This window comes from Diorhabda sublineata, chromosome 7, assembly GCF_026230105.1.
Source record: "Diorhabda sublineata isolate icDioSubl1.1 chromosome 7, icDioSubl1.1, whole genome shotgun sequence".
Classification (NCBI taxonomy): domain Eukaryota; kingdom Metazoa; phylum Arthropoda; class Insecta; order Coleoptera; family Chrysomelidae; genus Diorhabda; species Diorhabda sublineata.
This window is the reverse complement of record NC_079480.1, coordinates 9,100,478-9,113,536: the sequence shown is the minus strand read 5'-3', so window position 1 is coordinate 9,113,536 and position 13,059 is coordinate 9,100,478. Positions and strand designations below refer to the sequence as shown.

Here is a 13,059-nt window from a genome sequence, read left to right as displayed (position 1 = left end):
CGCAATAGTTTTCTTTCAGAGTTATCCCTCTTCAGTCAGTAGCTCTTTGAATAGGAACGCTCTTGCTATTTCGATTTAGCGTTAGGTAACGGTTCCTTTAATCTTATATGGTAATTGCAATTATCTGTGGGAAAGACCCTGCAACTAATCATAGTAAATCATTTGCCTGAAAATATTAGCAGTTACTTTTTCATGGTAATCTTTCGTAGAATTTGAAACAAATTCGTACGAAACTTTATCCACAAATTTTTTATCTTCTCAAAAATGAGTGAAACTGTTTGGCAAGCAAAAAAATATATCTCTTCTCAATTTTCTAATTTCTCCTAAATATTGCCCCTTTGATAAATTATGCTTCTATCAACTATCAGCTCTTCTCAAAATCGAAGTCTAATTACTAAAATTTTCTCTTCCAATCTTCGGCAAAGTTACGTCTCTCTCCCACTTGAAGTAGTAGGTGCTTCTGTCATACTTCTTTCGCCTATAAATGGTTGCTTCTCCAACTCCCGTCATAAAAGCTACTAAAATAGAGTTTCTTATCTTTGAGTTGGCAACAGTGCTTGATTTTGTCTAGTTTTTAGCGTCTAATTCGAATGAAAATAGATAATATGTACATCCTGTACGACGCCCAAAAATGTGCTATCCATTGCAGAAGATGCGAATCAATCAATTTTTGCGATGTTCCCAGCAACTTCCACTTTATAGAAGATTTTACAAAAGGATCTTGACTTAATGCTTTCAAGATTTAATATGTGCAGGAATTAAATCCAAATAACCTTCGCGAATTTGGCGAATGGGCGAGTACAAATTGATATTGATATTGATTCCCATTGAAAATTTTTTCTCCGATGAAGTAATTTCATTTTTGGTTGAATGAGTTGGTGGGATGAGTAAAGAATTAGAATCAAAAACGGTGATCAGCCAGATTGTTACTGTATATGATAAACACAGAGCGTGTTTTTTGATGATAGATTAATTTCATATAATAGTCCAACCAATTAACCACCAAGATCATGTATTTAACCCTATTGAATTATTTTCTTTGAGGTTATGTGAAGCTATTGGTCCACTGATAAACCACAGAAAAACTCTTGAAAATCCAGAACTCTTGGAAATCAATATTTCGAGCACCTGGCCGAAATCATATACATTAATAGCAATAAACCCGTTTTCATTGGTATAAAAAATATATCTCTTTGTTTTTTTTTATGATTGATGCTATTTTAAAAAAACTCCACTTATTTAAACACTTAGAAATGCTACTCTGACTAATACTGTTGATATGTTTATGTGCAAGAGCGACAGCTAACAGTCATTTTCATATTCACGGTTGAATCGCACTTTGATTTCACAGGATTATAATTACAAGTTTGTGTCAATTTTATTGCAGAATCTCGATTGATCAATAGCGCTTTTCATCGTCTATTATTACAGAACTAACAATTCCGCGTCTTACAATTACAACGCTATTTTAACAGTAATGGAAATCCTAATTAAAATAATATATACTTTGTATAAACATTTTTTGCCGATTAGGAATTATGTCCCCTCTAAGAAAGTTAAATAAGTTTTGTTGGTTAGAATGATTGGAAAATCAAAGCTCAAATTTGGAACAAATAATGCTGAAAATCATACGTGGGGTTTATTTATTGGATTGTAAAAAATCATTAATAAACTACAATGAAACAACGAGCTATTTATATCATTTAGTATATAAAGGAAAGGTGAGGAATGTTTATATTATTAGCATCAACTACTAAGGTTGAGTTTTTTGTCGTCTACGTATTTATTTACCTGTAAACAACAGTCAGAGATAACATTATATAATTGTGTTTATATGCTGGCTTAGACATTTACAGCGCTTGTATTTTCTTCCTCAAAAGGTCTCACGTGCTCAGACAAATGGAGGCCACTATATCTACCAACCGCTATTCTATTTTTAACCTGAAAAAATATTTTGGTCCCTTATTTATATCGACTAATATTCGATTTGATATTTCTCTGTAAATTTTCAAGTTTTATTGTCAGTTAATGAAAAAATTATGAAATTGTTATAAAATTTTCATCTACTTAAGATTTTTTTAATTTAGTACCACCAGGAAAGTGAAAAGTATTCTTATAAAACTTATTTTTATTTTATCTATATCTTAACAAGAAGTATATTTTTTTAATATAAATTTCAAGCAATGACCTTTTAATAATAATTGATGTTTTAATTAATTTCATCGTTATGACAAACTAAACCAACTTTCTTTTGTTTATTTCTTACTGCAGTATCATACAGTACTTTCCATTAATTTCAATTCAGGAAATAATACATTACCTCATTGTGTGTGGTTCATGAGTTCATAGCCTAACATAGAAAGAAAGATCATGAATTAATAAAAACTGTGATTATTTTTCAATATATTATGCATTTAAAGATACCCTCGTAGTCGCAACATATTGTAGCCATCTCTTTTTTGCTGCTTTTCGTGATGTTTGCTTTTTTTAGCACGGACTCCCCTTTCGGATGCCACTTTTTTGGATGTCGGATTACATTTTCTTGGTCTTGTGGCAAAGCTCTAAAAGTCGCTCACAAGATTCTACTCTAAGCTGTTTTTGGTCTACGCTGAGAATTCTAGGCTCTCACCTTGCACTAATTTTTGTCACATATTGGATCCTTAGATCACAGGACCTACCGCACGAGGATCATCTTCTAATGATTTTCGGCCCCAAATTGGATCAATTTTTTATCGTGGATAATAGACACGAATCTCGGTAAACAACCTCCATTCTGTTTTTGATTTGTGTTGGTGTTAATGTTATGCGAACAAAGCTTTTGTATAAAGCTTGTTGAGACGTCCCCAGACGGGTGGAGTGAAAAACGAGTAGTGCGTTGGGTATCTAGATATCTTGTCTATGCACGTCCCTAAACACGTTTCCGTCACTATTATAGTGTTTGTGCAGTAGTGGCTTAAAACGAATGTGTTTTTTTCTCATGCCGAAAACAATCTATGACGAAAAACAGGAGCAACGTATTAATCTCAAATTTCTCGTTAAATTGAACAAAACTCCGACTGAGTGCTATAAATTGTTGCAAGAGGCCTATGAGGAAAATTCTCTATCTAGCGCGCGTGGTGCGAGTGGTGTAAGCGCTCCCTGCAAGGGAGCACTGAAGATGACCATCGCCCAGGTCGCCCTGCGACTGTTTTAACTCTGGAAACAGTGACCAAAATCAAACAAATTGTGCATACAGATCGTCGAATGTGCATCCGAATGATTACTGAGGCTGTAAACGCCGATATAGGAACGGTTAGAAAAATTTTACACGAGGAATTACACATGCCAAAAGTCTGTGCGAAGTTGGTGCCAAAAATCTGAACAAAAAGTCTTGCGTCAACGGGTCTCCTCAGATTTCCTTGACAAGTTAGAAAAAGATCTACTTTGAAAGCAACCCGATTTGAGTCGATGAAAGTCGTAAAGCAAAAAACGGCAAAGCTCCTAAAGGCCCACACCAAATAAGACTTCTAGCACTGCTTTGATCAATGGAAAAAACGTATGGAAAGGTGTGTGTCGAGGAGAGGGGAGTATATTGAAGGGTAGCACTCGAATGTAGGACTAAACTATACTACTTAACACAGAGAACAATTTAAATGAACTCAAATTACTATAGCTACCGTATTGACATCTTTTCTTCAGTTTAGGGAAATATAAAATAAAACAGTGTACAATTCAAGACCGTGAAATATCAGTACTCGTCTAGAAATTTAAGACTGTACTTTAAAAGACAATTTTCCGGCCTTGTTAAGTAAATTATTATGCGTGCAATTAGCAAACACGTAACGGATGCCATCATTTAAAGTTCTCTTGTGAAATATTTTGAAAATTGAAATATAATCGTATTATTATTCCCTTTCCCTCTAACAGTTTCTTTGTCTCTTACTGTTTTCGAAATTCCAATCATACGTCTCAATTTTGGGCTCTCAGTACTTACAATTAGTTTCATGTTTAACATGTATAACTATAACGAGATTTCGAAAACAATAACCCGGATTTTCGTCTCATTCAACTTTCTGTGAAAATTCAATTTCAGAATAAAAACATTATTCATAAGAACTTTGAATTTTTATTACATTTTGTACGTTAGCTCTTCCATGATATGTATTTAGTTGTATGATAGATGTTTAGTAACACTGGTCGACAGAAAATGTTTTGTAGTTACATAAGAATGAATAGCATATCGTGATAAAATGAACCTATGCAAATACGAAAATCTGAAAAAAATGATTTTAACAAGTAAGGTTTTTAAGTTACATTTATAGAACCATATTCTTTGATAAATTATTTAATATTAATTAAAAAAATAATTTCACGTTTATTAAATCGTATATATTGACAAAATTTATAGTTTACATCTAATAAACATCTATTAATAACAAAAACTTGAAAAAAAAATCACTTTAAATATCAATTAGCTCTACTTTTCCTTTTGTAAGAGGTTACACTTTCTCTTTTTGATAACAGTAATTACCAATCATGGCCTATTCCCATCGTCCTTGATACAGAATTTCCATTGTTCTAATATCTTGGTGGAACCTGTCACCCTGGTCATCACTGACAGCTCCCAAATGTTCGGGAAAAAATGTCAGATGGGAATGGAAGAAATAGAATTTTCAATAACATTCGAGCACCAAGTTGATCAACTAACTGTTGGTAGCAATTCTTTTTCTAAAGGTCGTAATTTTTTTTTCTTTGGCTAAAATTCCTTAAGACGGGAAGCAAGAAGTTATGACTGTTGCATTGATAACCCCAAATCACGTGCTAAATCATTCAACAATCAAATATTACTTGACGGAACTGGTACTTGGAGTAAAAATGAAGTCGGTACATTGTTCTTCGGAGTTTCCTGATGATACGTTGTTTCCAGTATCTTCCAAAACAATATTTTGCGGATCTGGGGACGCAATCGCTTTTGCTAAATCTTCGTTATGGGAAACAGGTCGTATAGCATACAGCAAATTTGAATACTCTATCTTGTACTTTCCTTTCTTAGAATAACTTTCAGTTTTTGTTAGAAAAGCAGTCGTCAAAATGGTTAATAGGTTCCCCCCATACCATTGGAATTGCAAATGACTTTTTCCACATTTTCGGAAAATGACCTAGCTTGCGATTTCACCATAAACTCTCCACAAATATAGAAAAATTTTCAGGAGAAGTTTTGCAACTGCAGCACGTTCGACTCGACATTTTCGTCTTGACAATCACTTTTTGTACTATGAACTGAGAACCACTTACTATGAAACTCAAAAGAATTCTAATTTTCAAGGTATTTTTTCGGCCATAAAATTTACCAATATTAACCGCCCCTTTATAAAATTACTTACCTGCTAATGTAAACAGGGATAATTGAGCTATTGAAAAGTGGTACGTGTTAGGGCTTAATAAATATTTTTCTATCATTGGACGGGTATTTCCGTCTCGCCTGTGTTACGAAAATCTTGTCGGCCAATGTAATTGTTACTGAGCAGTTATCAACAATACTAATAAGCTATTTTTATGCTAAAATGCCAAAACATATTGAAATAGTGAAACTCAGTAAGCTATTAATGACGCAGCTGATGGGAATTGATTTATCGTATAATTTTTATTGTTCAAAAAACCATAGACAAATGAAACAACCCGTCGTCTGATCGCTTTTACTCACTGGTCTACCAGGGGGTAGAAAGAATCATTTTATATTACTAGGACCTGATTACGTCTATCAGTTTCGGAACAACAAGGAATGGATCCGGGTTTGTTTTCTGAAAATTTATGATCGGGTTAACCCATTCATAGTTTCCAAAAAGTTGTATAATAGTACAGAATTTATTTTGCGAGTATACGTATAAAATACTTCTTAACTAAACATTTTGATTTTGCGCCTACTTTACCTGTTGCTGGTATAATACCTTCAATTCAATATCACCTGTCAAAATATGGATAAAAAAGACTCTCGATAAAACAATATTTATTACATGGAATAACAATTGAAGAAACCGAAGATAAATTATGTCAATAATATCAAGTGCTCCGTCCCATGGAATTATTTATAAGTGGTTATCTGTGTTTAATAGGGGCCATACGAAAATGGAAAATATCCCAGACCGCAATTTACTGTAACTATTCCAGAATTGGTAAAATCCGTGCTCTCATACGTCAAATAAACGATAGTTACTGTAAATATTTCAACCGAACAGCTCTGCAATATTCTACATGAAAGTTTACATATTAAAAATCTATCTGCAAGATTGGTGTCGCGATTGCTGATTAAAAGTTCGATCGCAATAAAAATTTGAACGAATGCTTGCATATCTTTCAACGTACAGTCGAAACAATAGAAATCTGAGAAACGTGCTCTCGAGAAAGAAGAAGTTGTTTTTCGGCCAATGAGCTTATGCCCATGGGTGTTTTGGAATTCCAAAGGTGTAGGTCTTTATTGATTATTTATAAAAAGATAATGCTGATATACTGTCATTTTTAACCAAACTGAGTTATGAACTAATTGTGTAGTGTTAGAAGAAAACTATGTTGATATAATGTTGAACTCTGTCGAAAAGATCTGGCCTGATCTATCAAACAAAAAATTTCGGGGAATTTGTAGATCACGTTGATCGCCGCTGTTTTAAAACAAAACAACATTTCCAAATTGTATTTCAAAAAGTTGATATCTTCCAATTTTATTGAAGTTAAATGATAGAAGCCTTTGGAATTGGAAACATACATAGTTAAAATAAATACTAATTTCATGACCATTTGAAATAGAGAAGAAAGACAACAAAATCATGAATCAACTGTCGTACACTGCTAAAGGAATAAACAAGTGACATGATTTATGTTATGAGCTATGAAAAATTATTGCAAAAAACTTTTCATAAAATGTACAATGCTTATTTTGTAGAAACACGTCGAACAGTTTATTTTATTCCGTGTCTTTGACATAAGTCAAAAGATAAGACATCAAATTTGAGAAAGTTATGTCGTCATCAATATTTCTTTGAATAGTAAGGTAAGCTGGGTTTTTCATATCCTTTGATGTAGCTTGTTTTTCTGTATTATGAAAGAATAATTCAAGCAGCAGTCACATAAGAAAACAGAATGAGAAAATTGTCAAAAATCAACATAAAAATGATTTTAGTGACAACTTTATTAACAGACTAATTAACTTTTCCATTTAACATTTAGTCTTCCGTTAAACCGCTCTCGTATAATAGTCTGAATGGCAAGTTCGCATTCGTATCCTTGACTCATCCTAAATGAAGACGTGCACTTAATTAAATGTCACTTGACATCATTTTAATCTAAATTTTAATAAAGACCATTCTTTCAATAAAATTCTCAGTTTTGAATTTTGTCATTTTTATCAAAATTTCACAGTGTTCTTGGCATATTCACATCCCATATAATGTAAAATGTTTGTTGCCTAAGTTGATTACAATAGCTTCTTTCGCGGTAGATCATATGGACACATTTTGAATGTATTCTGAATATCTTCTGAACATACATTCCTCCAGGAACGATTTATGAACATCTAAAATTATAATTTGAATTCAAAACTAGTTAGGAGAATAAAATGTATATAATTAACTGGCCGAAAGTTCATTCTTCATATTTGTCAATATAAAGTCAACTACCTCGTTTTTCAAATATATCTACGTAGAAAATAACATATGTTAGAGGTTATTTCGTGGTAATTATCACAAAAAGGATGATGCACATGTGTCAGATTAAAAATCCTTACCAATGCGGACATTAGACATGTTCAGAACACGTTCGGAACTAGAAATCTGTGTTCTACGAACACGGGATTTTTAATCCCGAACATGTTTTATTATCACCGCACAGCGAACGCACACTCAAACTGCGCATGAATCTGGTGACAGAACATGTTCACGATATGTATTCTGAACCTGCGAACAAAGCTATTAGCATTATTATTTCAAAGGAAAATATATATTCATCAATATCTCTAATCTTAAAACGATATGCATTCAAAAATTAACCGTTTAAAATTTTTTTATCGAATTGTTATGCTTCAGTTTTTTGGGATTGCCATGGAGTAATCATGATTGATTTTTTGAATAAGGGTAGAACAATAACTGGAGATTACTATTCGACATTACTGACCACTCTACGGGAAAAAATTAAAGAGAAAAGACGCGGAAAGCTATCCAAAGGTGTTTTGTTTTTGTAGAACAACGCCCCTGCACACAAATCTGATGTTGCCATGCAAAAAATTCGTGTTTTAGGGTTTGAATTACTAGAACACCCCCCTTATTCACCAGATTTGGCTTCGTCCGACTATCGTCCCTTTCCTTAACTGAAAAAAAGTTTAAGTGTTAAATTTTCTTCCAACGAGGAGGTAATAAAAGCTGTGGATGTCTGGTTTAGGTCTAGAGACGTTGCAGGTTCGCTGTAATAAATGTATCCAATTAAGAGGAGAATATTTTGAGTAATTAAATATTTTGACATTGAAATTTTGTTTTGTTCTATAGTAGGCTAAGAATTGTTCAATATATCTTCGTACATCGTATTGGTGTCGCACATTGAGTGATTTTTGTTACCATAACTCTATGTGTATGTTGTGGCTTTTTTCACTACCATATTACACATTTACAATTTCAGACGTATATAAAAATAAGTATCTACCAACTTAATAAATGTGGCTTCAAAATAATGTAGAATTACAATTACTACATTGAATATGCGATGTGAAGAAGCTTTTGAGTAAAATACAAAGTTTCACTAGGTTTGATCCAACCATTTATGTTGAACCAATCCTTGATTTATTCAAGATTTTGAAATGTGCAAGTGCGGATTACATAAACTATTTAATTAGTTTTATGTTTGAACTTATTCCTGATTGATTTATCATTTGTCTACTTAGAGCAAATCATAACAAAAATCACAAAACTAAGTTAAAACACCAAACTCATGAAACATTACGTTAAAATTTTTATAAAATATTCTTGAAATCCAAAACATTACAATCGGCAATTCAATCTATTGCTTATTGGAAGTATTGGAACACATGAAGAGGATTACGCAATTGAATAATCTCGAACTATTTCTTATTATATTATGTAGAAGGAACATATTTTATTTATACAAACTATATACGAATATAACAGTGAAACCTTATTAATTGGAATCTGAAGGGACCAAGAAGTTTGTTTAAAGAGGTTTTCATTTATCCAGTTGCTCAATTAGACAGCTTTATAATAATTGTAGTTGATTCATTTACAGAGACCACCACTTATAGAGGTTGAAATTTACTGTTTTTCTATTTATAGAGATTTTGCTAAATATTCGTATTTTTATTGAAAAGAATTAACTATAGGTACATAGTTATTTACAAAATATACTTAAAAAAATTGTAGTTTAGTTTTGGTTTCAGTTCTAGAGACTATATTTTCAACTAGGAAACAACACTGTAACAACTAAAGTGTTGTTACTTTTCCCAATAAAAAAAGTTTACCTGTGCATCTAAAATAAATGAAGACGTTGTGTGTATGTTTCTAGCATATTTTTTACAAATAGAATGCTAGGGTTTTGTCTGTGTGTAGAAGCGATATCTTCCCACAGGAAGCTCGGGTTTTTTTTGCATTTAATTCTTGTATAGCTGTAGATGTGTCGAAACGAAAATTTGTGTATTTTTAGGAAAAAATTGATTAAACTAACCAAAATTTGATTATAAAGACAGATAAAAATTTCAAATTTTGAACTGTTGTGGTCTTTATCAAAATATTACTTGATATTGACAATTTGCAAAATTGTATTGATTAATAGATCACCTACAACATGATCATCAAATTAGAAATTTGTTTTAATTACATTAATTTTTGTTTTTTCTTTTTATTTCTTGAAGAAACGTCAAATTTTTCATGGAAACTTCCTTTTTAACAAGGTTTTATTAGTTTCACCTGTATGTAGGTTTATGAGCTTGTGCGTTTTGTAAATCTCTTTTAGATTAAAAGCAAGTGGCTTATTAGTGTTAGTATATCCCACCAATCTAATTGCGTTCGATAGCCAAGCGGGCTAAGGCGCAACCTCCGGATTCGTCGGTCTTGGGCTCAAATGCCATTCAAAATTTCTCTTTAAATCGAAACAAACTGTACAACTGACTGCCCTCTGTTGGAGATTTACTATACTACCTGCATTAGTATTACTTTAAAATCTCTACAAACAATAATAATCTAAAAGAATACATGTCAGACTTTAAAGACCGTTTAACAGATGGAAAGTACAATTTTTGAATTCCTCATCTCCATCTTCTTTCTTCCATGATAGGTCCTCATCCTGGCTATATGTCGTCACTTCACTTCTTTCGTGGTCAAGCTGTACTCCGTGTTGCAATTGGAGATTTATCCCTTCTATTCTTACCAATCTATGGTTTGTCATACGGTATACAGTGTTTCTGTGTTCATCGTTGTTTGGAAACTGATCGAGTTAATTAGGTCGTATCCATATATGATTGTAGCTACTCTGATAAACCAGTGGGTAAATGCGGGTTGTTTCATTTATCTATGGTTTTTTGAACAATAAAAATGTATTCTCGTTAAATGACTGTCTACCATCAATTCATATGATTAGGCCAAAATAAATCGAAAATGAAGAATGAAATTTTTTGATATCTCGCTTCGTTTTCGAGATATCGATACGTAAAGTTATAATCAAACGTTAGTTCAAAATACACTTTATTGACCAGATGGCGTTTTAAATGAATATTTTATCACTTCAAATTCAAAATGAATCTTGTAATTCAATAAACAAAATATTTTTTATTTAATTTTTATATTATTTACCCTGTTACTTCAAAATTATATTGAAAGATACAGCTTTTTATAGCAAAATGAACCATTTTTGATAACTTTCATCACTCTGGATAAATATAACTTAACAAACGATAAATACATGAATAATTTGATGTGTTCCATAAAGAATTGTCGGTTGTTTTTCATTATTTATAAAATAAAAAAAATATTTAATGATAGTTTAATTAGTAATTTAATGTAAAAATATACTCTTTCGAGCAAAAAGTACGTTCTGAATGCTTTCAAAAGTTATTTATTTAGATTAGGTAGTATTTTTATGTATAACTCATTTCTATAATGAGTAAATCAAAAAAATTGTGTTTAAATATCTTAGAAATATGACGTAGGTGCAGCTGGGCCGTATATAAATAGACTAGACCTTTTATAAACGAACTAGACAATTCATTAAAAGACAAGCTCTTTACACATATAGACTAATATCCTCAAACCGTTTTTATACGGACTAGTCCTTTTATATGTTGTCTATTTTTCATTTTTCTGTAGCATATACAAATATTGAATAAAAATAAATTTTTCCAACTTCAAGTATCAATATCTCGATAACGAAGCGAGATATCGAAGAATTTTATTCTTCATTTTCGACTTATTTTGGGTCGATTTACAAAATGGCATCAAATCCAGACGCCACGGAAATCGTACTTGTGCCACATTATTGAAACTAACTCAAATACAAAATTTTTCCAAAATGGTTTATATTCATAGACATGAAAAAACTATCAATGACAAGAAAACTCAATTTCGAGTAAAATAATAATACTTTTTATAAATGTCAATGCAAAGATAAAAAAATTATTTATTGTATTAAAAACCGATTTTTATTTGTTATTCAGGTTGTAGATAATCTCCGATCAATATAACAACTTGTATAATTTTATTAATCAATAGATCACCTATAACATGAATATCAAAATAAAAATCTAAATCAACATAAATTGATATCTTATCAATTAAATAATTTCAAGACGACAGTAACCGTTACAAAAATCGCATCCCATCTTTAGACGTCGTACTCACGAACTTGCTGCCAGTTTCTTTTCTAGTCGTCTCTCGCCGTTCTTGCGAATTGAATCGTTTCTTTTGCACTTTTTGTTTTTTTACCTCATTCGAATCCTAAATTTAAAGTAAGTGCGATCAAGTTAACCTGTATAGATCGAGAAAACATGTTTTGTAGTGTTTCTGGTTTCTGGTGTGGTGTCTAGTGAGCACTGTGTGAAATAGTGTCGTTTGTAATAATTTTTACATGAGACCTCGTACAGGTCCGCACTCGGCAAAATGGTGAAAGTGTGGTGAAATTGAAAGGTCATACTGAAGGATTATTTACTGAATGGTCGTCCATGGATTACAGCTGCACCGAAGCAGTTACTCAAATGGTTAGTCAACGGTTTTTTTTTTAAATCATATTGCTTATTTTCAAGGTTATTGATATATATCTACGTATGCAAGCTAATAATTGCGCAAAATAATATAAAAAGATCTTAAGTTCATTACTAGGGATTAGCACAATTAATGGTTTAATTATAAAATAGCAAGGATTGTTTATGAAAATTTTATTATTCTGAGGTTTTTTATACCTTGTCAGTAGAAGCATGTAATTATATTATTTTTTTGATTTTGTTCAGCTTTAAATTTTTTCAGTAAAACACTTTCCAGACTGTTATTCATATTCTTAACAAACAATAATATGATCCACAATTCCATACCTGAAGTGTTTGAAAATGATCTGGGTTTTACCAGAATATTGTTAGAACCTAATGTAGTAATACTTTCATTGCTTAATCTATTTATTTAAATAGTTGTTTGTCTACGATTACTAAGTATATTAAACAGTAATTTACTAATATGAATGTAAAAGTTTTGTCTTATAGCACAATCTTTTCAGTATTATTGATGATCTAGAATTAAAGTTTTTGATTAAAATTTTGCATTATACATTTTTAATGTAATTATTTGTAACCTTTTAAAATTAGGTTAGGTTAGGTCATTGCAATTGTTATATATCCAAATAACAATATATTTCAATGTAATTTTCATTTAACCTTCAAGCATTTTAACCGTTCAAAGTTTTGCTCGTGAAAATGTGTTGACGCAAAGTTAAGTTAACCTATAAATCCTCACACATCGCATTTATTTGTGTTTACACTTTGGATTTTAATTTTGGGAGAATCAGTGTATAATACCTTTTATTTAGAATGTACACTAGAAACAAATT

General features: G+C 31.5%; 1 protein-coding gene across 6 annotated transcripts in view; it reads left to right on the top strand.

The window, feature by feature from the left end:
* Positions 1 to 13,059, top strand: part of LOC130447018 (AF4/FMR2 family member lilli) — a 570,483-nt gene that overhangs the window by 300,883 nt on the left and 256,541 nt on the right. Inside the window, exon 1 of one of the 6 annotated variants that reach the window (XM_056783617.1) lies at positions 11,692 to 12,220. The exons of the other annotated variants lie outside the window; for them this stretch is intronic. The gene's annotated coding sequence lies outside the window, so the exon portion shown is untranslated. Of the gene's footprint in view, positions 1 to 11,691; positions 12,221 to 13,059 lie in introns of those variants that run through there. 6 annotated transcript variants of the gene reach the window in all.